At 40.2% G+C, this 27,388-nt stretch overlaps 1 long non-coding RNA gene across 3 annotated transcripts in view; it reads right to left on the bottom strand.

The window, feature by feature from the left end:
- LOC141585134 (uncharacterized) overlaps positions 1 to 27,388 on the bottom strand; it is a 114,158-nt gene that overhangs the window by 21,672 nt on the left and 65,098 nt on the right. For 2 of the 3 annotated variants that reach the window (XR_012518466.1, XR_012518465.1), the window contains exons 2-3: positions 10,910 to 11,089; positions 2,450 to 2,709 (exon numbers count right to left, since the gene is read on the bottom strand). This is a non-coding gene — a long non-coding RNA (uncharacterized LOC141585134). The remainder of the gene's footprint in view (positions 1 to 2,449; positions 2,710 to 10,909; positions 11,090 to 27,388) is intronic. The other variant, XR_012518467.1, reaches the window with a different exon arrangement.

Here is a 27,388-nt window from a genome sequence, read left to right as displayed (position 1 = left end):
AAAATAAAGGACTATAGAAGAGAAACATAAAATTGCTGTAGTGACTACATCCTATGAGTCCACTGGTTAGATGTATCGCTTTATAGTCATTAAAACAAAAGGCAATGACGACCCAGACTAAGGCAGTGGGAGTGTGAGCAAATGCAGAATCTAGATTTGAGAGAGAAATCTCTGACTGGAAACAAGAAGGTATGGCTGATGGGATGTGGGTGTGAGGGACGGAGAAGTGAGGGCTGTCACTATGATACTCAAGAAGAGGATGAGAGATAAACTCTATTTGAACACGTAGAGTTCAGGTTCCTAGGAGACATCCAGGCAGAGATGGCCAGAGGGCAGACTGAACCATGGGCAAGAGGTCAGCGCTGAAGTTACAAAGACAGGAGTTAATAGAAGCTGAAGCCTGTACATGCAGGAGCTCAGCCAGAAAAAGTAAGAAGTAAAGTGGAAAGAAGGGGAGACAAGGACAGGCTGTTAGAGTTGTCACAGGGAAATTGACATCCAGGATGAAGCACTCAGTGTTAATCCCACACTCCATGCTGTCTCCTACTATAATTCATTCCTGGGCAAATTCCATTCTTCATTAACATTTTTTTCTTTCCTTGGCTTGTTTCTTATTACTTTCATTTTATTATGCTGGTACAAACGCCAAGTACTTCTCCTAATAAATGGCCTTTTTCATCTGTTATATCACCCAAATGAATCCAAGCACTTATAATTAGCAAGGTTTACATAACAGGTATAATTTCTTGATAATAAAGTCTAACCATTATCATTGATTTTTCTTAATGGAACATTTTGTTTTTGAAACAAACAGCAGGCATTAACTAAATATATCTGGATAGCAATAATACTCAACTCTGATCATAACCTGTTTGCTACTCTCTTGAAACTAATCATAATTTTACAACAAAATAAAAACATTAAAAGATTAATAAAAGCCATTTTATCAGACAAGGCTCATTCTTCTTTAGTGCTATCTTTATCACACCAGGGAAAATTACTTTATTACATGGGTAGCGATGCATTTATGACAAGGCACTTGAAAAATCAGTCTGATGCTCATTTTGAAATTCCATTTCTTAGTAGTCATAGGCCATGCAGTCATCAGGTATACTTTAAAAGAGAAAGAAGAACTACCACATGCTTTTAAGTGCTTTGTTTTCAATAATAAAACGACTTGGCAGATGTATACATTAGCGTTTAGACTGCCGGTATTTGGTTTATGTTAAATCATAAATGAAATTCAATACTCTGGCCATAGCAGATCTAAACACAATCATAGCCTGCATAATAATGTTTTGGTCAATGATAGACTGCATATATAACTGCGGTCCCCTAAGATCATACCATCTTTTTACGGCACTGTTTCTATGTTTTAATATGTTTGGGTACACAAATACATCACATAATTGCCTACAGTATTGAATACAGTCATATGCTGTACAGGTTTGTAGCCTAGGAGCAATCGGTTATATCATAGGTGTGTAATAGGCTGTACTATCTAAGTTTCTGTAAGCACACTCTGTGATGTTCACACAGTGACAAAATCACTTATTGACACTTTTCTCAGAATGTATCCCTGTCGTTAAGCAACACATGACTGTAGTTAGACAAAAGAGAGAGTTTTTCGATTATTCAGTAATTTGATATAATCAAGCAAGTAATTCCAAGGAATGGGAAGGAAAATGCCCCTTCTGCCTAAGCTACTCTAATTGACAACACTTAGAAGAACAATGGTTAAATCACTGCACTTGTTACCTCAGTGTCCCTGGCTGACCCCACCAGCTAGCTCAGAACCCTAGGGCTCTGCAAAGTATCTGCCCCACCCCAATCCCACCACAAAACAAATATCATACATCCAGGAGTACCTGGCTTGCAGAGACTACCTATCAAAGTCATTCTTCTATTTCAAGATATAACCCGGAGCATCTGCCCAGCCAGGGAAACCCATTGCCCACTCAATTTGCAGTCAGGTAGAAACATATAACTCTTCCACTGTGAAGTGGGAGGGGAGTAATTTGTACCACTTCTAGACTTTTTAAGGTTTTTAAGAAGCAGGCATATCTTCTCCATGCTCTCTCTTTCTCCTGCTACCAGCTGAATGCCATGACAACCAGGTCCCAAGGAACTTCAGAATCTCCAAATGGAAGTCTCCAAAGCCCCTGAATCATCAGCAAGAGGGAGAACCATCCACTGGCCACCACTCTGTTATGTGAGCAGAACACAAACTCCTTATGTTTCAGTCTTTAAACATTCTGGGCATATATGAGGCAGCAGATTATCCTCTCTCATGTACAAAATGATGCCTCAAATATGCCTACAAACAAGTAAAATCAGCTCTCCAGAAGGCTACTCTGTACCACAGCTTCTTTATTTCTGTTTCTGCAACATGAGCCACCCAGTGTCAACCAGGGACCACTACATCTATCTGCTGGGCTTCCCCACTCACCCTACTTCAGTCTGGCACATCTGCCTCTTCTGCCAGGATTGCCAGACATTGTTGCTGTAGCCTCTGGGCACCGCTGCCTCCATCAGCACTCCCACTGCTTATGCTGCTTACTGATGTTCTGGCCCAATATGCTCACCCTTCCTGAACTCTGCTGCATCTTCTGCTGGGGCTCTGGAATTACTTAAGTCCTCCCAGTTTTGTGGTGAATTAAGCAAATGCGTCACTCCATTTTGATGTTACACTCATTTGATTTCAAGCAGCTGAAAGAAAGAGAAAACCCAACTCACAGTGACTCAAGCAGTAAGAGCATTTACTGATCTCATATATTATAAGAAGTCTGGAGATGTGGAGCTCCGAGTTTGGTGCAGCCGCTCCACAGCACTATCCGTCACCTAATTTCTTTCTGCCTCTACCATGCCATTCTCAACTGTGAGCTTTTCATCCTTGGACGTGCCACCTCTTGATGACAAGATGACTGCCACAGACACAGGCTGCATCTTCACATGATATCAGTGGGCAAAACGACAGGAGAGTTTCTCCCAGAAGCCCTGCTGTGGCCTTCTCCTTGCACAGTGTTGAGCAGAACGACGTCACATGGTCATCGTAGCTCTGGGAGTTCTGGGAGCTCTGGGAAAGGGAGACCGTCAAAGTAATGAAATTGCCACTAATGACTTACCAATCACGATTTTAGGCCTCATAGTGGGGCATAAGGCCACCCCCTCCCCGTCAAAGAAAACAAGAGTGTGTTTACAAAAAGGAGGGGAAATGGCTATTGGAGTTAGAAGGGCAACTAACCGTGTCTGCCAAAGACTCCAATTCCGCCATATCACCTTCCACACACAGAAAATCTATTCAAGGTCTTCTCTCTTCCACGGCCCAGATTTGAGTCCATGGGGGTCTGGCCAGGTATAAGGCTAAGTGGTGGACATCTGTCCCCTTGTCACCCACACACACATTGGCTGTGACTATAGTTTCGATAATGGATGAAGCTTTTCAAACCTGTCTCCTTCTCTGAATGAGTGCTTACCCAGTACCTGTGGTGATCAAAAAAGGCATTCCTACTTCTCCATGTCCTCTCCAGCATCCGTTGTCTCCTGATTTTGTAATGACTGCCATTCTAACTGGTGTGAGATGGCATCTCAATGTGGTTTTGGTTTGCATTTCTCTAATGATCAATGATGATGAGCTTTTTTTCATGTTTGTTGTCTGTGCCTTCATCCACTTTTTGATGGGATTGTTTGTTTTTTTCTTGTATATTTGTTTAAGTTCTTTATAGATTCTGGTTATTAGCCCTTTGTCAGACGGCTGGATTGCAAAAATTTTTTCCCATTCTGTTTGTTGCTGGTTCACTCTAATGATAGTTTCTTTTGCTGTGCAGAAGCTCTTGAGTTTAATTAGATCCCATTTGTCTATTTTGGTTTTTGTTGCCATTGCTTTTGATGTTTTAGTCATGAAGTCCTTGCCCATGCCTATGTCCTGAATGGTATTACCTAGGTTTTCTTCTAGGGTTTTTATGGTGTTAGGCCTAATGTTTAAATCTTTAATCCATCTGGAATTAATTTTTGTATAAGGTGTAAGGAAGGGGTCCAGTTTCAGCTTTCTGCTTATGGCTAGCCAGTTATTTCAACACCATTTGTTAAACAGGGAATCCTTTCCCCATTGACTGTTTTGTCAAAGATCAGATGGTTGCAGGTGTGTGGTGTTAATTCTGAGGCCTCTGTTCTGTTCTATTGGTCTATATCTCTGTTTTGATATCAGTACCATGCTGTTTTGATTACTGTAGCTTTGTGGTATAGTTTGAAGTCAGGTAGCTTGATGCCTCTAGCTTTGTTCTTTTTGCTTAGGATTGTCTTGGCTATGCAGGCTATCTTTTGGTCCCATATGAAGTTTAAGGTGGTTTTTTTCCCTGTGAAGAAAGTCAATGGTAGCTTGATGGGGATAGCATTTAATCTATAAATTACTTTAGGCAGTATGGCCATTTTCACAACATTGATTCTTCCCAGCTATGAGCATGGAATGTTTTTCCAACTGTTTGTATTCTCTCTTATTTCATTGAGCAGTGATTTGTAGTTCTCCTTGAAGAGGTCCTTCACATCCCTTGTTAGTTACATTCCTAGGTATTTTATTATCTTTGTAGCAACTGTGAATGAGAGATCTCTCTTGATTTGGCTCTCTATCTGTTATTGGTGTATAGAAATGCTTGTGATTTTTGCACATTGATTTTGTATTCTGAGACTTTGCTGAAGTTGCTTATCAGCTTAAGGAGATTTTGGGCTGAAACAATGGGGTCTTCTAAATATACGATCATGTCATCTGCAAATAAAGACTATTTGACTTCCGCTTTTCCTAATTACACTGTTATTGGGAGTGTAAATTAGTTCAACCATTGTGAAAGACAATGTAGTGATTCCACAAGGATATAGAACCAGGAATACCATTTGACCCAGCAATCCCATTACTGGGTATATACCCAAAGGATGATAAAACATTCAATTATAAAGACACATGCACATATATGTTTATTGTGGCACTGTTTACAATAGCAAAGACTTGGAACCAACCCAAATGTCTATCAATGATAGAGTAGATAAAGAAAATGTGGCACAAATACACCATGGAATACTATGCAGCCATAAAAAAGGATGAGTTCATGTCCTTTGCAGGGACATAGATGAAGCTGGAAACCATCATTCTCAGCAAACTGAACAAGAACAGAAAACCAAACACCATATGTTCTCACTCATAAGCGGGTGTTGAACGAGAATACATGGACACAGGGAGGAGACCATCACACACTGGGGCTTATTGGGGGTGGGGGGCTAAAGTAAGGATATCAGGGGATGGGGGGATTGGGGAGGGCTAACATTAGGAGAAATGCCTAATGTAGAGGAAGGGGGGATGGATGCAGCAAACCACATGGCACGTGAATAGCTATGTAACAACCCTGCATATTCTGCACATGTACCCCAGAACTGAAAGTATAATAAAATAAACTTTTAAAGAAAGAAGGCTTCATTGCAGCAGTGCCCCACCAGTTTGAGAGATGAGCTCATACATGCTTATATCTCATAACAGTCATTGTTTGGGCTCAAGCTGCAATTTACCAGCCTTGTCCTACAACTTTTCATTTTCCCTTTACGGGACTTCAAATCAGCAAGCACATCATTTTTGATACATGCCCAATACTGGTCAGAATGTTTTTAGATAAAATCTTATCCCAGAACATGTATATATCCTTATACATTTCAAAAAGGAAATACTGCAAGTGTTCAAGTCACAGTGACAATAAATACTAAGAAAGACAATGGGCCATTTTTTCAATATTAACTGCATTTAAATGTCAGAAAAATCAGATTGTTAAAGGAAACACACTATTTGTCAAAAATGGTATGTGTTAATAATTCTGAGAAAAATTCTAATTCATCCACAACTTCAAAGGGTAACATTTCCCAGGGGAACTGAAATTAATCATAGAAAAGAAAAATGCAATGGCATTACATGCATTTTTTAGGCTCTTGATATTTTCCTTCTACCTATTTAAATGGAAAATGATGGGCTCTCTCAAGAGAAAACCTCCAGAACAATCTGAGATGAGGTTTCCTGATTGTCCGTATTCCATACTTAGGGCAGTTCAGATGCCTCTGTGATAAGAGAGGCTTGCAGCTGCCATGAAGTTTCTGATACAGAAACTGAATTTGTTAAAACACAATATGTATCGACATGCTACCAGGTAAGATGTCTTCAGGGCATCAGTTAAGGTCAATGATTTCTAATCTACATAAATTTCCCTGGAACTGACTGTAAACTAGTTAAATGGCTGACGGGTGACAAAAAGATGAGGAAAACAATGAATGCATATAAAGCAGCACGAAAGATTTGGAGGCAATTGTATCTGCTCTGTAATTATGTCGGTGCACGGGAAATTAAAACGCTTGCTGGCCGTCTCCTTCCCTCCCTCCCACCCCCCAGGCCTCCTCATCTTGTCCCAGTGAAAGAGCTCTTGAAGCAAATGGGAATGGTTGTTTGAGGTCAAAGAAAACAAAGAGAAAGAAAGAGGAGAGGAGAGATGAAAAGAACAGCTGGGAGGCCTCACTGGGGCAAAGGGCTCTTGCATGATCAAGAAAGGCTAACTAAAGTGTCTGGTCAAGGAAGGAAATCGTTCAGATGAATGTTTTGGCCTCTGACTTCTACCCTAGCTTGTGCATTGGGGTGTGATTATCTGTGTATCTCATTCCTCTAGAGCAGGGGTGGACAACCACAACAGGGCCAAATCCAGCCCACCACTCTTTGTACCACCCACAAGAATGGGTTTTACATTTTCCTTTTTTTTTTTTTTTTTTAAAGTGTTTCGCTCTTGTTACCCAGGCTGGAGTGCAATGGCGCGATCTCAGCTCACTGCAACCTCCACCTCCTAGGTTCAAGCAATTCTCCTGCCTCAGCCTCCCGAGCAGCTGGGACTACAGGCATGCGTCACCATGCCCAGATAATTTTTTTATTTTTAGCAGAGATGGGGTTTCACCACATTGACCAGGACGGTCTCTATCTCTTGACCTTGCAATCCACCCGCCGGGGCCTCCCAAAGGGGTTTTACATTTTCTAATGGTTATATTTTCAAATGTTACATAAATACCTACATAATTCACTCAATTTTGCCTCACAAAATCTAAAATATTTACTCCCTGGCCCCTTAAGAAAAAGTTTTTTAGCCCCTCATTAGATGAGACCTCCAGAAGCAGCACTGTTTGTTTACATTGTCTTCTCTTGGATGGAATAAAGGCTGATGGTTGGACGAATAAAAGACAGTTCTGAGAGCATCCTGGAACATGGGCAAAGACTTTTTTTTTTTTTTTCATTTGCGAATGAAGAAAGCAAGACGTAGCAATGCCAATCAACTGACCTAAAGTCCAGCTGTTTTTAGTGGCAGAGCTAAGGCTAGAATCTTCTCCACAACATACCACCTTGAACTGATGCTGCCCACAAAGCATCACAACACCTTTCAAGCTCTTTCAATCCAACTGATCAACCTCTCTGCATCAGTAAGATACAGAAGTATGACTCTTCAGAGTGTACCTTGATGAAGAGGGACAAATGCAGTCAGTAGGGAGTTTAAAAAACAAAAAAACTAACCTCATTCCTAAAGAGAGGTAGAGTTTGAAACTCAATACCTGGGTAAGTGACAAACCGGACACTGCCCTAAGCAATTAATCTCTGACTATATGGACCTATTGAGGAGACCCTGAAAAACATGACTATGTTTACTATGAAATTCAAAACCGATTTGTAATGCACTTAATGGTAAACTGAGAGTAAAAACACATGGATAAAATTAAAAGATTTTTTGTCATGTATGCTCAGAATAACATCAGAGAGAAAATAATTTCTTTGCCACATTTTATGGCCATGTTGAATGTCTCTAGTGATGAGAGTTTCTAACTCTTTTCCAGGAAGGCTACTCCCTAAACGAATACTTTTTGTTGTCATTTAGGTTTTCCAAGGCAGCTCAAGGTCTAACGGGTTTATTCAACACTCAACACAAATGCTGAGTTGAAACTTTTCTAATCATTTTCTAACCCAAACTGTATTATAATATTTTTGCTATGTTTTTAAAAGCTTGGGGATTTGATATCTTGACATGTATATTTTAAGAAATATTGATGCTTCCTTAGGAATTTAAGAGGAAAGAATCAATCAATTAGGCATAACTAGACACCCTGACCAGCTATCTGGGCATAATTAGCCTAACGCTATTGCATAGGTGATGTGTGGCTTATGTTATCTACACAATGTGAAAGAAAAACCCTTCCTTCCTCTCTCTGGAGGACTCTTTTGAAAGTCTTACTGCTCTAGTTAGTTCAATGCTATTTATTTTTACTGTGTTCATTATTTTAGTGCTCAAGAGTAATGTTCAATGTTTAGCAACAATAAATTTTATTTCCCATGTGTCAGTGTGGTTACAAAGCTAATACAAATCCCTCTAAATCTTTTGTGCCACCTAGTATGCATTTATTATGTTCATCTTTCTTTTTTGTCACCAATCATTTAACTAGTTTATTGTCAGTTCCAAAGTAATCTGTGTAGATTAGGAATCAAAAGTGTAGCCCAAAGCCCTCGAGGATCTCACCTGGCCCTCTCTGTAGTGGACTGAGTTTTCTCTCTATCAAATCAACCACACATATATTCAATGTAGACCTGTGGCATTGACTTTATTTAACCCCCAACTTCAGAACACATACTCTCCAATCATAATTAATCAACCAACTGTTGTACTGAACTGAGCATAGAAAGTCAACACCAAGACTAAAGTATGCCAAACTGTAGGGTCTTTATTGCCGGCGGCCAGGGAGGACTCACGTCTCTCCAACCCATGGCCCTAAAACCCTAAAACCCTAAAACCACCTCGGGGGTGAGGGTGAGGAGCAGGGATGGGGATGTGGGGTTTCAGACATTCCGAGGGCTAGTGGATTCTGTAAACAACCTCATGGGCGGAGATAAGGGTGAGAGGCTCCAGACATTCCAAGGACCAGGGGACTTTTGTCATTCTGATTGTTGCTTAAGTGGTTTACAGAAGTCAAGATAAATGTTAGTTTACACATTGTCTGGGTAGTGGTGGAAATTACAGACCTTAGTTACTTATTACAAGTCGCAGGAGCCAAGATGGCGTGGGTTTGGACTGCTTGTCTCTCACATTATGGTCACAGAGAGCAGTTTCAATAGAAAACCGGGCGCGGTGGCTCAAGCCTGTAATCCCAGCACTTTGGGAGGCCGAGGCGGGTGGATCACGAGGTCGAGAGATCAAGACCATCTTGGTCAACATGGTGAAACTCTGTCTCTACTAAAAATACAAAAAACTAGCTGGGCGTGGTGGCGCGTGCCTGTAATTCCAGCGACTCAGGAGGCTGAGGCAGGAGAATTGCCTGAACCCAGGAGGCGGAGGTGGTGGTGAACCGAGATCGCTCCATTGCACTCCAGCCTGGGTAACAAGAGCGAAACTCTGTCTCAAAAAAAAAAAAAAAAAAAAAAAAGAAAGCCGAGGTATGGTTGAGGTATGCAGTTTATGGGGCTTTTACCATGTCACATTACAATTATTTCTACCCATACAATGCTCTTCTAAGGAGTGGCTCTAGGTAAAAAAATAAAATAAAATAAAACCAGAATAAATAACAGCAGGTGGCAAAAAAAAAAAAAAGATAATATTAAACGTGATTTTTCAGAGTTGATTTAAATGTGGCTAAGGATTTTAGAAAGTTTTTTCACTTCACAAAAGAATGGCATACACAGAGTGGAGGGAACAAAGTGATTCTCCACTGAAATATCAAGTTTTAATTTGTGGATGAATGGACCAAAGACAATCTACATTAAAAAAACCTTTTACTCTTTTAACAATGTGGGACGCTTTGTAAACATCACCCCAACAAAACAAAATCCTGTGTCTATTTAAGCTATATTCAAATTTTCACTAAAATAAATCAGGTAACAAATGTTTATTGAGTGCCACCGTTTACTCTGTAGACCCCTCAACATAAAGATGTTGGAGATCAAGGAGAGGGCCAAATCCAAAAGGCAAGACAGCATCAATGGAAAGGCAAGCATATCTATGCACTCTTTCTCTCTATGTCTTTCCCACCCATTACCCAGGCAGCGAAGCTTTACCTTGACCTGTTAGGACATGGGTATCATGAAAGATTTTAGAACAGAGTGAGACCATAGAAGTTAGAACAACCAACTTTTCTTACAAACAAGGTTTCAGGACACTATTTACAAACCTCTATCTGAATTTTCTAAGGCTCTAATCAAGTAAATACCTCCTACCAAAAAATAAATAAATAAATAAATAAAATAAATAAATAAAAATGAACCACACAACAACCCTGCCTCCTGGTAAGATTGTGTCTTGGTCAGGTTCAACAGATTTCTGTTTCATTTGTGTCTTTTTAACTTCTTAACATTAACTTCTTTAATGACCTCTGAGAAGCACCACACTTATAAATCGTAAAGCTATCCTTTTACAAATTTGTTCATGGGAGATTAAGTTGGAACAAAAGATTTCAGGCTGTGCCACTCAAATGAGCCAGGCAATACAATCAAAACCCTCAAGTACAAACAAAAATTCACCCAAACAAAACTGTGGCGTTAGGTAAATAAAACCTACAAACAGCAATGGAATTCTGTACCAAAGCAACTAGGGTATTCTGGCACTTGATTACATTTGACAATCTAGTCATTTGTTCACATGTAATTTTTAAAAATCTACCCATAGTTTACCATGTCTTCAGATTTAAAAAAAAAATATGAAGCATGCTTTCCACTGTGGATTAGTAATTAATTGGTTCCTACTGGGGCTGATTTTCCACGTTCTTTTTTTATACTGTAATCCCCTTTCAAAATTATTTTAATCTTTTGGATAATTCTAAGTGAACAATAGCCCAGCCTTCATTAATAAACACATTACAATTCCCTAACCTGGTTTTCCTGAGTCTTCTTTAGGGGTAGCTCAGGGGCAGCACCAGAAGGATGTGTGCACTCTTTCTTCAGGTGCTTGGGCTTTGATGGTGACTGGGAAGCAGGCAAACTCCCTGGGCTAGTTTGCATGTTAAAGACACTCCTGGAAGGTATCTGGTCGAAGATCTGAAAGCTCCTCTCCTGTGTGAGCAAGGGCAAACTCTCTTTAGTGACATGAATTGACAATAAGCAGCATATTCAACAAACTTCAATGACCCTTTGTACCCCGTTTTTAAAGCCAGAAAACCTATATTAGAGAAAGTTTGGGCCTTATGTTTTCTATTGTGTCACTCTGCCCTACTTCTCCCAGTTGCCAATAGCATAAAACATTTTAACATGTCACTACTTCTTAATTTTAGCAGAGGCAGAAATCTGTCTGGTTTTTTAATTGTTTCTTAAATTCTTTTCAATGTCTGATTGCACTTGCGTATCACTCACTTATTTTCTATACAGAAGAGAACAAAAGTGCTTGAATTATGCATAAAATCTTTTAAAAGGCGTCTTTCAGATAAAGTACTTTATATTATTGAGCATTGTAAAGTTATTATTGCACATTACTTTTATTATGTAGCTCATTTTAAATGGGCCAGAATATTTTAATCATCAAAAAAAGCCATAGTTTATAACTTAAAATTGAAAATATATCTGCACATTTTTTCCATAAAATATGCATGCATGATTTTCAGCCCCATTTAACTAATGTGTTTTGGAAATACGTTACAATAGTAAACGCAACAAATCTCAGTCAAGGAAAAAATTCATATAAAAAGTGTGATTAATAGCAATGTGTATTTTTTTCATTTTACAGAAGTCCCTATTTTGAAATATGAATCATTTTACATAGATAACCTCTGTATTTCCATGTCATTTATCTAAACTGCAGTATATTCAACTCTGGGTGCAGAATTGCAAATTATATCAAAGAAACAAACTATCAAAACAACATAAATTACCCACTATGCACTTGCAAAGGAAAAAAAACTGCATCTGTTAAAGAATTAAAGAGTAATCAAAAAAATCAAATAATACCCACAGCATGGATGCATATATGTCCAGAAATGAAAATATATTTGGATTCATTTTATCGGAAATTATTTCTTAATTAAACTAGTGATGTGAAAATTAAAGTTGTTAGATCATTTAGATGGGTGATATTCATAATCAGCTTCTGATAATCTTATAAAATATGCATGCCCCTCCTGTATGTAAGACAGACATTTCCCTAACTGTGTCACTTTTCTTAGATGTGACTTCACAATAAAACTGAGCTGGTTTTTAAAATGTGCATTAAAAATTTTGGGATGAGAGCACATTTCTGTAAGGCAAAATTGGTTTGTGGTTTCTATTGTAAAAAAGAGAATTACTGTGCATGGTATAGGAAGTCTAATTTTATGGCTTGCATGGTTGGGTAGTAGCTAGAGTTTTCAGCTCAACCACACATGTCATGAATAACAACACATTGAATTTACATAACTATTTCCTCCGTGGAATTCCAAGAACTACATAATCTCATTTAGACTCATAACATCTCTTCCAGCCTGCAAACTAGAAAATGTCTCCATTTTAAACAATGGAAAAGAAAAGGTATATAGAGATTGAACCACACTTTGCACCAAGTAGATTAGAAAGCTGTTTCCTGGTAGTGGAAATGGATTTCAACATCCCTTTTGAGAAATTCCAAGTGCAAAGCCTTTGCTAATCAGGTCCAGGCTCCGAATTTTCACAGCAGCCAGCCTCAGATCACTATTATAATACAGGTAAGCCTCAGGACTGGGAGAACCAGATGTATACATTTTCAACAACCTTCCTTCTGCACTCCTCCCCACTTGGCCCAGTACCAACCACCACTGCCACCACAGCTGACATTCATGCCACCTGACTCAGAACTGTGGCTTCTGGGGCCTAGTGCTCATCCCTTGCCTTGGCCCCCAAGGGTTCTGATCTCCCTAGACTGGCTTCTACAGAACACATCTTCTCTGCTTATTCAATTGTATTAGCTTACCCAACCACAGCATTCTCCTCTTCAACTTGGCTTCTATGCCTGGGATCTCCTTCCTGGCCTCTCCTTCAGCATGGTGCTACTGATTGTCTTTGAACCCAGCCTGCAGTTTGATGCTCCCAAATATTACTCACAGGACAGGCCCAGTCAGCTTGTCAGTGGGGCTGTATCCTCGTGGCCGCAGCTTCCACTCAAGGACAAGAGCTCCAGTAGGAGTGGATGCTAGTGTACTTCCATGTAACTCTAATGGCCTTAACATGACACTAAAGAGAGTCACAGACTAAGACTCCAGGCAGCCTCACTATTCTGTGGCCACAGATGTAACACTGATAACTGGCCAGCAGTGATGCAGAAGCATAATGTTGTTACAGAAAACAAAGGGGAAAAGTGAAGCCAATAGTAGCTAGACAAAAATCCTAAGATGTACATTTCACAAGCCATGGAATTGTCACATAATCTCCCTAACAGAAGGGACACTGGCTGTAATCGCAGCACTTTGGGAGGACAAGGAGGGTGGATTACAAGGTTAGGAGTTCAAGACCAGCCTGGCCAGCATGGTGAAATCCTATCTCTACTAAAAATACAAAAATTAGCCAGGTGTGGTGTCACATGCCCGTAATCCCAGATACTCCAGAGGCTGAGGCAGGAGAATTGCTTGAACCCGGGAGGTGGAGGCTGCAGTGAGCCAAGATCATGCAACTGCACTCCAGTCTGTGTGACAGAGTGAGATTCTGTTTCAAAAAAAAAAGAAGAAGGGGCATTGGATAATTATAGTCTTCTTGCTCAAAATCCAGCACCATCACTGTGTTGCTCCTGAAATAATCAACAGTACTACCAAAAACATGGCAACATGTGGGGTTTTTCTGCTGACCCACACTCCAGCTTCCTGATACACTCTGAGTTGTGATGTAAATACATGGCTTGCAAACAAGGCCACTTTAAGACAAGCAAGTTCTTCCTCTTCAAAAGGTAGAGTGTAGGCTTCCAGAAGCTGACTATTTGACTTGGCTTTAAAAGTACGACCCTGAGGTGGCTAGCAAAATGGCCAAATAGGAACAGCTCCGGTCTGCAGCTCCCAATGAGATGAATACAGAAGGTGGGTGCTTTCCACATTTCCAAATGAGGTACCTGGCTCATCTAATTGGAACTGATTAGACAGTGGGTGCAGCCCATGGAGGGTGAGCTGAAGCAGGGGGGAGGGTTGCCTCACCCAGGAAGCACAGGGAGTTGGGGAACTCCCTCCCCTAGCCAAGGGAAGCCATGAGGGACTGTGCTGTGAGGAACAGCGCACTCCTGCCCAGACACTAGGCTTTTCCCACTCCTGCCCAGACACCAGGCTTTTCCCACTCCTGCCCAGACACTAGGCTTTTCCCACAGTCTTCTCAACCCACAGATCAGGAGATCCCCTGAGGTGCCTACACCAGCAGGTCCCTGGGTTTCAAGCACAAAACTCAGTGGTCATTTGGGCAGACACCGAGCTAGGGCCTTCAGGAGTTTTTTTTAATACCCCAGTGGTGCCTGGAAAACCAGTGAGGCAGAACCATTCACTCCCCTGGAAAGGGGGCAGAAGCCAGGAAGCCAAGTGGTCTAGCTCAGCTAATGTCACCCCCACAGAGCCCAGCAAGCTAAGATCTACTGAACTGAAATTCTCACTGCAAGCACAGCAGTCTGAAGACAACCTAGGATGATTGAGCTTGGTGTGGGGAGGGGCGTCTGCCATTAGTGAGGCTTGAGTAGACAGTTTTCCCCTCACAGTATAAACAAAGCCGCCACAAAGTTCGAACTGGGCAGAGCCCACCACAGCACCACAAAACTTGTAGCCAGGCTGCCTCTCTAGATTCCTTCTCTCTGTGCAGCGCATCTCTGAAAGAAAGGCAGCAGCCCCAGTCAGGGGCTTACAGATAAAACTCCCATCTCCCTGGGGCAGAGCACTGGGGCGGGGGCAGCTGTAGGCAGAGCTTCAAGCAGACTTAAACATTCCTGTCTGCCAGCTCTGAAGACAGCAGTGGGTCTCCCAGCACAGCAACTGAGCTCTGCTAAGGCACAGACTGCCTCTTGAAGTGGGTCACTGATCCCCATGCCTCCTGACAGCAGGGATTGACAGACACCTCATATAGAAGAGCTCTGGCTGGCATCTGGTGGGTGCCCCTCTGGAATGAAGCTTCCAGAGGAAGAAACAGGCAGAAATCTTTGCTATTCTGCAGCCTCTGTGGTGATACCCTGGCAAACATGGTCTGGAGTGTACCTCCAGCAAACTCCAACAGACCTGCAGCAGAAGGGCCTGTTAGAAGGAAAACTGACAAACAGAAAGGAATATCATCAACACAAATGAAAAAGAAATCCACACACAAACCCCATCTGAAGGTCACCAACATCAAAGACCAAAGGTAGACAAATTCATGAAGATAAGGAAAAACCAGTGCAAAAGGCTGAAAATTCCAAAAACCAGGACACCTCTTCTCCTCCAAAGGATCACAACTCCTTGCCAGCAAGGGAACAAAACTGGAGAGAGAATGAGTTTGACCAACTGACAGAAGTAGGCTTCAGAAGGTGGGTAATAACAAACTGCTCTGAATTAAGGAGCATGCTCAAACCCAATGCAAGGAAACTAAGAACACTGAAAAAGATTAGAGGAATTGCTAACTAGAATAACCAGTTTAGAGAGGAACATAAATAACCTGATGGAGCTGAAAAAACACAGCACGAGAACTTTGTGAAGCATACCCAAGTAGCAATAACCAGATCTATAAAGCAGACAAAGAATATCAGCAATTGAAGATCAACTCAGTGAAATAAAGCATGAAGACAAGATTAAAGAATAAAAAAACAAACAAAGCCTCTAAGAAATATGGGACTATGTAAAAAGACCAAGTGATGGGGAGAATTAAACCAAGTTGGAAAACACTCTTCAGGATATTATTCAGGAGAACTTCCCCAACCTAGCAAGACAGGTCAACATTCAAATTTGGGAAATACAGAGAACACCACGAAGATACTCCTTGAGAAGAGAAATTCCAAGACATATAATCATCAGATTCACCGAGGTTGAAATGAAAGAAAAAATATTAAGAGCAGCCAGAGAAAAAGTTCAGGTTACCCACAAAGGGAAGCTCATCAGACTAACAGCAGATCTCGCTGAAGAAACCCTATAAGCCAGAAGAGAGTGAGGGCCAATATTCAACATTCTTAAAGAAAAGAATTTTCTTTTCTTTAAACCCAGAATTTCATATCCAGCCAAACTAAGCTTCATAAGCAAAGGAGAAATAAAGTCCTTTAAAGACAAGCAAACGTTGAGAGATTTTGTCACCACCAGGCCTGCCTTACAAGAGCTCCTGAAGGAAGCACTAAACATGGAAAGGAAAAACCAGTACCAGCCACTGCAAAAATATACCAAATTGTAAAGACCATCTACACTATGAAGAAACTGCATCGAATAACAGGCAAAATAACCAGCTAGCATCAAAATGACAGGATAAAATTTACGTATAACAATATTAACCTTAAATGTAAATGGGATAAATGCCCCCCAATTAAAAACACACAGATAGGCAAATTGGATAAAGAGGAAAGACCCATTAGTGTGCTTTATTCAGGAGATACATCTCAAGTGCAAAAACACACACAGCCTCAAAATAAAGGGATGAAGAAAGATTTACCAATCAAATGGAAAGGAAACAAAAACAGAGGTTGCAATCCTAGTGTCTGATAAAACTGACTTTAAACCAACAAAGATCAAAAAAGACCAAGAAGAGCATTACATAATGGTAAAGGGATCAATGCAACAAGAAGAGCTAAATATCCTAAATATATATGCACCCAATACAGGAGCACCCAGATTCATACAGCAAGTTCTTAGAGACCTACAAAGAGACTTAGACTCTCACATAATAACAGTGGGAGACTTTAACATCCTACTGTCTATATTAGAAAGATCAATGAGACAGAAAATTAACAAGGATATTCAAAACTTGAACTCAGCTCTGGACCAAGCACACCTAATAGACATCTAAAGAACTCTCCACCCCAAATTAACAGAATATACATTCTTCTCAGCACAACATCGCACTTATTCTAAAATTGACCACATAATTGGAAGTAAGACACTCCCCGGCAAATGGAAAATAATGGAAATATAAGAAACAGTCTCTCAGACCACAGTGAAATCAAATAGAATTCAGGATGAAGAAACTCACTCAAAACTGCACAACTACATGGAAACTGAACAACCTGCTCCTGAATGACTGCTGGGCAAATAACAAAATTAAGGCAGAAATAAATAAGTTCTTTGAAACCAATGAGAACAAAGACACAACATACCAGAATCTCTGGGACACAGCTAAAGAAGTCTGTAGAGGGAAACTTATAGCAATAAATGCCTACAGAGAAAGCAGGAAAGATCTAAAATCAACACCCTAACATCACAATTAAAATAACTAAAAAAGCAAGAGCAAACAAATTTAAGCTAGCAGAAGACAAGAAACAACTAAGATTAGAGCAGAACTAAAGAAGATAGAGACATGAAAGACCTTTAACAAATCAATGAATCCGGAGCTGGTTTTTTGAAAAGATTACCAAAATAGGTAGACTGCTAGCCAGACTAATAAACAAGAAAAAAGAGAAGAATCAAATAGACAAAATAAAAAATGAAACAGAGGAGATAACCACTGATCTTACAGAAATACAAACTACTATCAGAGAATGCTGTAAACAACTCTACACAAACAAACTAGAAAATCTAGAAGAAATGGAGGAATTCCTGGACATGTACACCCTTCCAAGACTAAACCAGGAAGAATTCAAATCACTGAATAGACCAATAACAAGTTCTGAAATTGAGGCAGTAATTGATAGCCTACCAATCAAAAAACGCCCAGGATCAGACAGATTCACAGCTAAATCCTACCAGAGGTAGAAGGAGGAGCTGGTACCATTCCTTCTGAAACTATTTCAAATAGAAAAAGAAAGACTCCTCCCTAACTCATTTTATGAGGCCAGCATCATTCCGATACACAAACCTGGCAGAGACACAAAAATAAAACAAAACAAAAAAATTCAGGCCAATATCCCTGATGAACATCAATACAAAAATCCTCAATAAAATACTGGCAAACAGAATCCAGCAGCACTTCCAAAAGCTTTTCCATCACAATCAACTCAACTTCATCCCTGGGATGCAAGGCTGGTTCAACATACACAAATCAATAAACATAATCCATCACATAAACAGAATCAATGACAAAAAAACACATGATTATCTCAATAGATGCAGAAAAGGTCTTTGATAAAATTCAACAACTCTTCATGCTAAAAACTCTCAATAAACTAGGTTATTGATGGAAGATATCTCAAAATAATGAGAACTTTTTTTACAAACCCAAAGCCAATATCATATTGAATGGGAAAAAGCTGAAAGTATTCCCTTTGAAAACCAGCACAAGACAAGCATGCTCTCTCTCACCACTCCTATTCCACATAGTATTGGAAGTTCTGGCCAGGGCAATCAGACAAGAGAAAGAAATGAAGGGTATTCAATAGAAAATTGACTCTGTTTGCAGATGACATGATTGTATATTTAGAAAATGCCATCATCTCAGCCCAAAATCTCCTTAAGCTGATAAGCAACTTCAGCAAAGTCTCAGGATACAAAATCAATGTGCAGAAATCACAAGCATTCCTATACACCAATAACAGACTAAAAGAGAGCTAAATCAAGAGTGGACTCCCATTCACAATTGCTACAAAGAGAATAAAATACCTAAGAATACAACTAACAAAGGATGTAAAGCACCTCTTCAAGGAGAACTACAAACCACTGCTCAATGAAATAAGAGAGGACACAAGCAAATGGGAAAACATTCCATGCTCATGGATAGAAAGAATCAATATCGTAAAAATGGCCATACTGCCAAAAGTAATTTATAGATTCAATGCTATTCCCATCAAGCTACTATTGATTTCCTTCACAGAATTAGAAAAACTACATTAAATTTCATATGGAATTTCAAAAGAGCCTGTATAGTCAAGACAATTTGAAACAAATAGAACAAAGCTGGAGGCATCATGCTACCTGACTTCAAACTGTAAGACTAGGCTACAGTAATCAAAGCAACATGGCACTGGTACCAAAACAGATATATAGACCAATGGAACAGAACAGAGGCCTCAGAAATAATACCACATATCTACAAGTACCTGATCTTTGACAACCTGACAAAAATAAGCAATGGGGAAAGAATTACCTATTCAATAAATGGTATTGGGAAAACTGGCTGGCCATATGCAGAAAACTGTAACTGGACCCCTGCCTTACACTTTATACAAAAATTAACTCAAGATGGATTAAAGACTTAAATGTAATACATAAAACCATAAAAACCCTAGAAGAAAACCTAGGCAATACCAATCAGGACATAGGCATGGGCAAAGACACCAAAAGCAATTGCAGCAAAAGCCAAAATAGACAAATGGGATCTAATTAAACTAAAGAGCTTCTGCACAACAAAAGAAACTATCATCTGAGTGAGCAGGCAACCTACAGAATGGGAGAATATTTTGGCAATCTATCCATCTGACAAAGGGCTAATGTCTAGAATCTACAAGGAAGTCAAACAAATTTACAAGAGAAAACAAACAACCCCATCAAAAACTGGGCAAAGTCTATAAACAGACATTTCTCAAAAGAAGACATTTATGTAGCCAACAAACATGAAAAAAAGCTCATCATCACTGCTCACTAGAGAAATGCAAATCAAGACCACAATGAGATACCATCTCACACCAGTTAGAATGGCGATCATTAAAAAGGCAGGAAACAACAGATGCTGGAAAGAATGTGGGGAAACAGGAATGCTTTTACACTGTTGGTGGGAGTGTAAATTAGTTCAACCATTGAGGAAGACAGCGTGGTGATTCCTTAAGGATCTAGAACCAGGAATACCATTTGACCCAGCAATCCCATTACTGGGTATATACCCAAAGGATTATAAATGGTTCTATTATAAGGACACATGCACGTGTATGTTTATTGCAGCAGTGTTCACAACAGCAAAGACTTGGAACCAACCCAAATGCTCATCAATAATAGACTGGATTTTAAAAAATGTGGTACATATACACCATGGAATACTATGCAGCCATAAAAAAGGATGAGTTCATGTCTTTTTCAGGGACATGGATGAAGCTAGAAACCATAATTCTCAGCAAGCTAACACAGGAACAGAAAACCAAACAGTCTCACATGTTCTCACTCATAAGTGGGAGTTGAACAATGAGAACACATGCACACAGGGAGGGAAACACCACATACTAGGGCCTGTCAGGGAGTGGGGGGCTAGGGGAGGGATAGCATTAGGAGAAATACCTAATGTAGATGACAGATTGATGGGTTCAGCAAAACACCATGGCATGAGTATACCTATGTAAAAAACCTGCACATGTATCCCAAAACTTAAAATGTAATAAAAGAAAAAAAAGTATGACCCCATAAATTCTGGCATCTTCTCGTTGTCCTAATCTTTTCTGCCCATTTTCTGATTGAGCTCCACCTTGCTGTCATGATCTTTCACTACCATTCCAGCCACTTAGCTCTTCCTGCTCTTCTATGCCGTTACCTGCCAGGCTGACCCAACTAATTCCTCATTCATTGGAACATACCCAAGTACAAGGATATTGTTTCCTCCTTAGAAGCCTGTCTCAACTGAGCATTTGGTTTAACTGATTTTTAATCATTACTGTCCATTCACAACTCTCACTCCCAATCCCTCCAAAAAATTCACTTTACATTCATTCCTTTATTATGCTTTCTAACATAATCCATATATTCTTCAATATGAAAGTGGCCCAAGCTGAAAATAGTCACCTTCCTAGACTCCCTTGCAGTTAAGGTGGTCCTGAGACCTAGCCTTGGCCAACTGATACAAGGAAGTCTCCAGAGAGAACATCCTTTTCCAAACCCAAAGATAAACTCGAAGGCAAACAGATTGGGCCCATATTCTACCAGTATGGAGTATAGATATTGAGCTAAAGATGGAAAACTCAATTTACAATCATTAGGCAACAAACCTGAAGACAGGCCCATGCTAAGGATGGTGAAGTGGAAGGATTTGAGTAGCAGGGACTCTGATGTATGCAGGGCTACTCCCCACCACAGACTGCCCACCTCTGAACTTCTTGTTATGAAAAAAATAATAAATTCTTATTTGGTTAAGCCATTCTCATCAGACTTTTTTATTTTTCTATTACTTGCAGCCAAATGCATTCCTACTTCATACATTGCTCACTTTTTTCTCATTTAATTTTGATGAGACTGTGCTGTTTTCACATTCAAGTGGCCAGCACTCAGAGTTGTACTTTCACACTTCTTGACTTTGTAAATTTTAACTGGAAACACCTTCCAATATTTGTCTTACAAGATGAAAGCCACTTCATGGATGAGGGATACTAACGATGAAAGATAAATATAACCATGAATACTTCAATAATACACTCTGGCTTAAACCAAAGGAACCTAAAGTAACAAAAAGAACAAGTACTTTTATCTCAGAAGACCTAGGTGTGAGTCCTCGTCTCTTCATTCCTCACTAGGTGTGTAGCCAGGAGCAAGTCACTTAAACCCCTCCAAGCCACAGTTTCCTCATCCATAAAAGAGAGATAATAATAATGGCTAGCTCACAGAGTTGCTGTCAACATTAATGAAAAAACATACATGTAAGTATAGTCATTGTGGGCCATAATATTTCCCTAAGAGTCTTTTCTCCATATGAATAAACATGCAGCATTTTTAAATAATTTCTTTTCATACCATTTGACCCAGCAATCCCATTACTGAGTATATACCCAAAGGATGATAAAACATTCTATTATAAAGACACATGCACACGTATGTTTATTGCGGCACCGTTCACAATAGCAAAGATTGGGAACCAACCCAAATGCCCATCAATGATAAACTGGATAAAGAAAATGTGGCACATATACACCATGGAATACTATGCAGCCATAAAAAAGGATGAGTTGATGTCCTTTGCAGAGACATAGATGAAGCTGGAAACCATCATTCGCAACAAACTGACACAAGAACAGAAAACCAAACACCGCATGTCCTCACTCATTGGTTGAACAATGAGAACACATGGACATAGGGAGGGAACATTACACACAGAGGCCTGTTGCGGGGTGGAAGGAACAGGGAAGAGATATAAGAGGGTAGAGGAATTGGGGAAGGCTAACGTAGGAGAAATACCTAATGTCAATGAGTGGGGAATGTAGAGCAAATCACCATGGCACGTGTATACCTATGTAACAATCTTGCACATTCTGCACATGTACCCCAGGACTTAAAGTATAAGAAAATAATAATAATGTCTTTTCTAAATATATTTTCTGTAATTTTGATAACAGCCTCTGTCTTAGTCCATGTAGATTACTATCACAAAATACCATAGACTGGGTAGCTTATAAACAATGTTTACTTCTCATAGTTCTGGAAGCTAGGAAGTCCAAAATCGAGGCACTAGCAGATTCAGTGTCTGGTGAGAGCTGTCTTCTTGCTGTAAACTGACATGGTAGAAAGGGGCAAGACAGGTCTCTGGGGCCTCTTTTATAAAGGCACTAACACCATTCATGACGTCTTCAACCCCATGATCAAATCATCTTCCAAAGACCCCACCTAATACCATCACATTGGTGATTACATTTTCAACTTATGAATTTTGGGAGGACACAAACATTCAGACCATAGCATTCACCTGACTGTTTTCAAGCAATATCAGGTAAAGGCACTAGAAGTTACTTTTCTTGTGGAAGCTCAAGAAACGTGACTGGAGAGGCCCCAAAAATTCATCTTGTCCTTAACTGGCTCTAGGGCTGCATTGATAAGGCAGTCCCACACTAGTGAAGCACAAAAGCATAGATAACTCAGTCCCCACCCTATCTACCAGGACTGACCTACAAAATCAGACATCCAAAACCAACTAAAACCAGAAAACTAGACATTTTTGGTGGGCAGACTTTGAATATTCTATTAAAGGGAATTTGTTCACTTTGTATACTGTGTGCTTATCTATTCTTCTCTGTGCCTTCAATAGAAATCATCCTCTGGACTGTATGAATGTATCCCATATTATTTTCAGGAAGCAGAACAAAAAAGGAAACAATATTTGTAAAAACTGGAAACTCATTTGTGTTCCCTTCCCTCCTTTCATTTTTCCACTTAATGAATAATTGGTCATAAATATCGAGGAACTAATAATACTTGGAAAGAATTTGAGAGCTGTATCTTATAAACTCACAAAAGAAATTACCTGAAACCAAGGACTTGGGGATTTCCTAACGATGCTGAAAAGCAGTGCATGTTTCTAAGCATCTTCCCCCAGTGACAACAGCTCTCCTTAAGTTGTCATTGTCATTTCCATAATGCTTAGATCCTGTGGTTTTTAAAGTGTATGTATCGTCTACAATATGCAGCACCATGCTGATGGGGGTTACAAATGTTTCCTTGTAGAGTTTAGGCTTTTGTCCCTTCTGTCAAGATTGGTAAGTGTCACTGTCTTCATTTTTGCATGCGTTTCATGTGGATCTGGACATTAACTTCTGTACCAATTTCTATGAATACTCATTGCAACCTTGTTGATCATCAAGCCTGACAAGGTTAACCTTGAGGACGTGAAAGTCAGATGAAAACAGATCTGAGAAGTGTGGTCAGGGAAGTGACTGGATGTTTTTGAGCCTTGTGAGAAAAAGATGTTTGCAGCTTTCATTGCATCCCTGAAGCCCTGACCCACAGCTCTCTCTAGCTCTCTCTCTCTCTCTCTCTTTCTCTCTCTCCCTCTCTCTCTCTGTCCCCATGCCTATTCTCAGGTATCCTAAGCCTGAGTCAAAGGCCAACCTTGTCACATTTTCTGTAGACCTCAACACTGAACCATGGTGCTGCGTAAGGGAAAGCATGTCATTTGGAATTGAACAAATAGAGTATTTACCAATTTGTGCAAGTATTTACATTCTCCAAAATGTTGTTTCCCTGGTTACAGAATGTAAAAAATACTGACAACATATGAGCACCTTCTTATGTTTCAGAAACGGAAAGCAGAGGAGGTTAAATGATTGACTTTTCTCAAAAGCACTTTGTCATCAAGAGTCTTAAGCGCATCTACACCATCTGACCTGGTAATTTCACTTTGGGAAATCGATCCTGAAGAAATCATCTGAATTGCATATTTGCAAGCATCTGTTCTCCAGAGCATCTCTCTCAAAAAATTCTCTTAACTCACTAATCCTATGATTTTTCTCTCTTTCATCCACCTCCAGCAATCTCTTTCCCTTATGACATAAATCTGCTTTCCTCTCTTAGGAGTAAGGATTCTTCTTCCTTAGGCAAGAGGAAACAAAGAAGACAAATGCAGAATTCTCTTTGGCAGGCAGGAAAGGAATGGGACGCCTACCTCCTATACAAATAAAAAACAAAATAACTTCCTTTTTGTTGGAGAGAATCTGATCACAGAATATGTAATGCTCCTAGCATAAAGGCATCCTTTCTGATTCTTCTCTTCCTTCTTTCACTCAACAAGTATTTATTAAATATCTATTTGTGCCAGGTACTGTTCCAGTTGCTTGGATATACAGAGCTGACATTTAGTAGGAGAGGTAAACGACAATCAAAACGAGGGGATGACAACATCAAGTTTACCTTTTTTTTTTTTTTTAGACTGCTGTGCAATGGTGCAACCATGGCTCACCGCAATTTCAAACTTCTGGGTTAAAGAGATCCTCCCACCTCAGCCTGTTGAATAGCTAGGATTACAGGTGCATGCCACCAGGCCTGGCTAATATTTTTTATATTTTACTTTTGTTGAGACGGGGTCTTGCTATGTTGCTCAGGCTGGTCTTGAACTTCTGGGCTCTAGTGATCCTCCCACTTCAGACCCTCAAAGTGCTGGGATTACAGGCATGAGCCACCGTGCCTTGCCAAATTTACATTTTTAAGTGATCATCCTGGCTGGAGTTATAACATATACTGCACGCTATGGTAAGAGTGGTCTAGAAGGGAGATGGTACTAGTTTGGACCAGGTTGGAAACAGCAAAAACAGTGAGAGGTATTTGCATTCAGGGTGTAATTTAAAGACAGTGCTAGAAGGATTTGCTGATTAATTGGATGTGAGGCCAAGAGCAACAGGACTTCTAAAGAGGGCCGAGAAGTGCACCAGGGGCTGCTACAGAGTGAGATCTAGTGATCTTAGTGGTGCATGTCAAAGCCCAACTGGAACCCGTTCAAGAGACAGTGGGAAGTGGTAGAGTAGAGGTGGTGAAGATACAGCTCTTTCAAAAGTTCTACTTAGAGAGAAGCAGAAGCACAGGGCAGTTGCTGGAGGAGGATGAAGGGGTAACAGACAATATGAAAAGGAAGTGTACGGGATAAAAGCCTTGATTTTTTTTCGGGAATCTGAGGTAGGAATCACAAAAACAGCACCAGGTTTGGAGAGACAGTCTGTAGAGCTTGCTTTGGAAATGTTACATTCGAGCTGTAGACACCTAGGAACTGGAGGCTGGGTTTACAGCTCTGAGTGGGCTCAAAAATAATTTAGTTGAGTATTCTCAGTTTGAAGTATTTTCAAGCATCCACAAAGGCCAATGCGTGTAATGGTTTGTAACATTGCTCAGACACCAATTTGAATTATACACACTACAAGAGGATTGTGCAGGATTGATTTATGTAGCTGATAAATGAACCCAGCTGACCGCTTAGTATTTACTCTCAATGCTGTTTGTTGGGTATCACCTGAAAAATTATATTTTTCAAAAATGAGCTTGTTTCCAAAAGAAGGCCAGTTCTCAGAGTCAGGAAAGGCAGAACAGGAGAGCTCTAGGGAGGTGGTGACTTTAGGATATAACTAGAAATTGTTTGGAGGTAAAAGATGATATACCATCGTGGCCCTTATAAATCCGGGGACTCACAAAGATTTCAAGACGTATCTTATGAAACTCAAGGGTCTCCATTCCTGCCCTTCAGGTCCAGATATCTCTGCCTGACTAACTGGGCTTCCCATAACCAGTCCCTACGTGAGCCTCTGCACCATCACAGGTGCCTTCCCTGCCCCTGCCTCCCTGCCTGACTCACGCCCATCCCTGCAGCATCACTCGTGGTCCTACTTATCCTCTTTCCAGATACAACCTCTTACATGAGGAGACAACAGGGATCATCTTCATGTACCAAGGGATTCTATGGGTTGTATAATTCACACTCATTGGACCTCAACACATGTAGCCTCCCATGGCAGTGGATGAGCTACCTACAGCAAGCACCCTGCTGCTGCTCATTATAAAGGAAGCTTTCTCAATGCATAAAGGAGGAATTTTCCATGCTCACAGGCTACTCCCTCTAGTAGATTAATCTAAGTGATTACATGGAAAAAAATCTAACATGCAGTGTCTCAAGTTTCTCCATTAGGCAGAGTGAATATATTCATGTCATTGCTCACCTCTGGTCTTGAAGCAGGCCACAATCCTCCATGCAGCCAGCTGGGTAAGTCAGGGATGTCTACCCAATGATAACCATCATCATCATTATTTATATTGACTCAATACTATTTTATGCCGGCTCTGTTCCAAGCATTTTATATTCATGATAACTCTATGAATATATGGCCATCTGATAGGTGGAAAGCCTGAGGCACAGAAAGGAAAAGTAATTTGCTCAGGATCTGTATTACTCTATTCTCACGCTGATAATAAAGACATACCTGAGACTGGGCAATTTATAAAGGAAAGAGGTTTAATTGACTCACAGTTCAGCATGGCTGGGGAGTCCTCAGAAAACTCACAATCATGGCAGAAGAAAAAGCAAGCACATCCTTCTGCACATGGCAAGAGGAGGGAGAAGTGCCAAGCAAAGGGGAAAAGTCCCTTATAAAACCCTCAGATCTCATGAGAACTCACTATGACAAGAACACCATGAGGATAATCGCCCCATGATTCAATTACTTCCCACCAGGTCCATCCCATGATATGTGGGGATTACAGAAACTACAATCCAAAATGAGATTTAGGTGGGCACACAGTCCAATCATATCAGCATCACAATAGCTAACAAGCTAGTCAATGGCAAAGCTGAGATTCTAAACAAGATGCTCCCCAAGTGGGTCCCATGGTCTGGACATGGTGGAGAGAGAGGCAAGGTTTTCGTAGTCCATTTTGGTGTGTGATTTAAGCCACCTTCACTAACTGAGCTTTAAGAATTATAAAGCTGCTGGTTAATTCTTGGCTGACTCCTATGTCTACTTCTCAGCTGGTACAGAGTTTGCCACTGGAAGAGTTGTAAATTACTGGCCACCTCAGAAGGCCTGACACTAACCTGGTCCAGTTTTACTGAAATAAGAGAAAGGATTAAGAATTAGAAAACTCTTTCTTCACTTTAATCTTAGCTTCATGCATATATTCCCACTTGAGT

This window comes from Saimiri boliviensis, chromosome 7, assembly GCF_048565385.1.
Source record: "Saimiri boliviensis isolate mSaiBol1 chromosome 7, mSaiBol1.pri, whole genome shotgun sequence".
NCBI classification, from domain to species: Eukaryota; Metazoa; Chordata; class Mammalia; order Primates; family Cebidae; genus Saimiri; species Saimiri boliviensis.
This window is presented reverse-complemented; position numbering and strand designations above follow the sequence as displayed.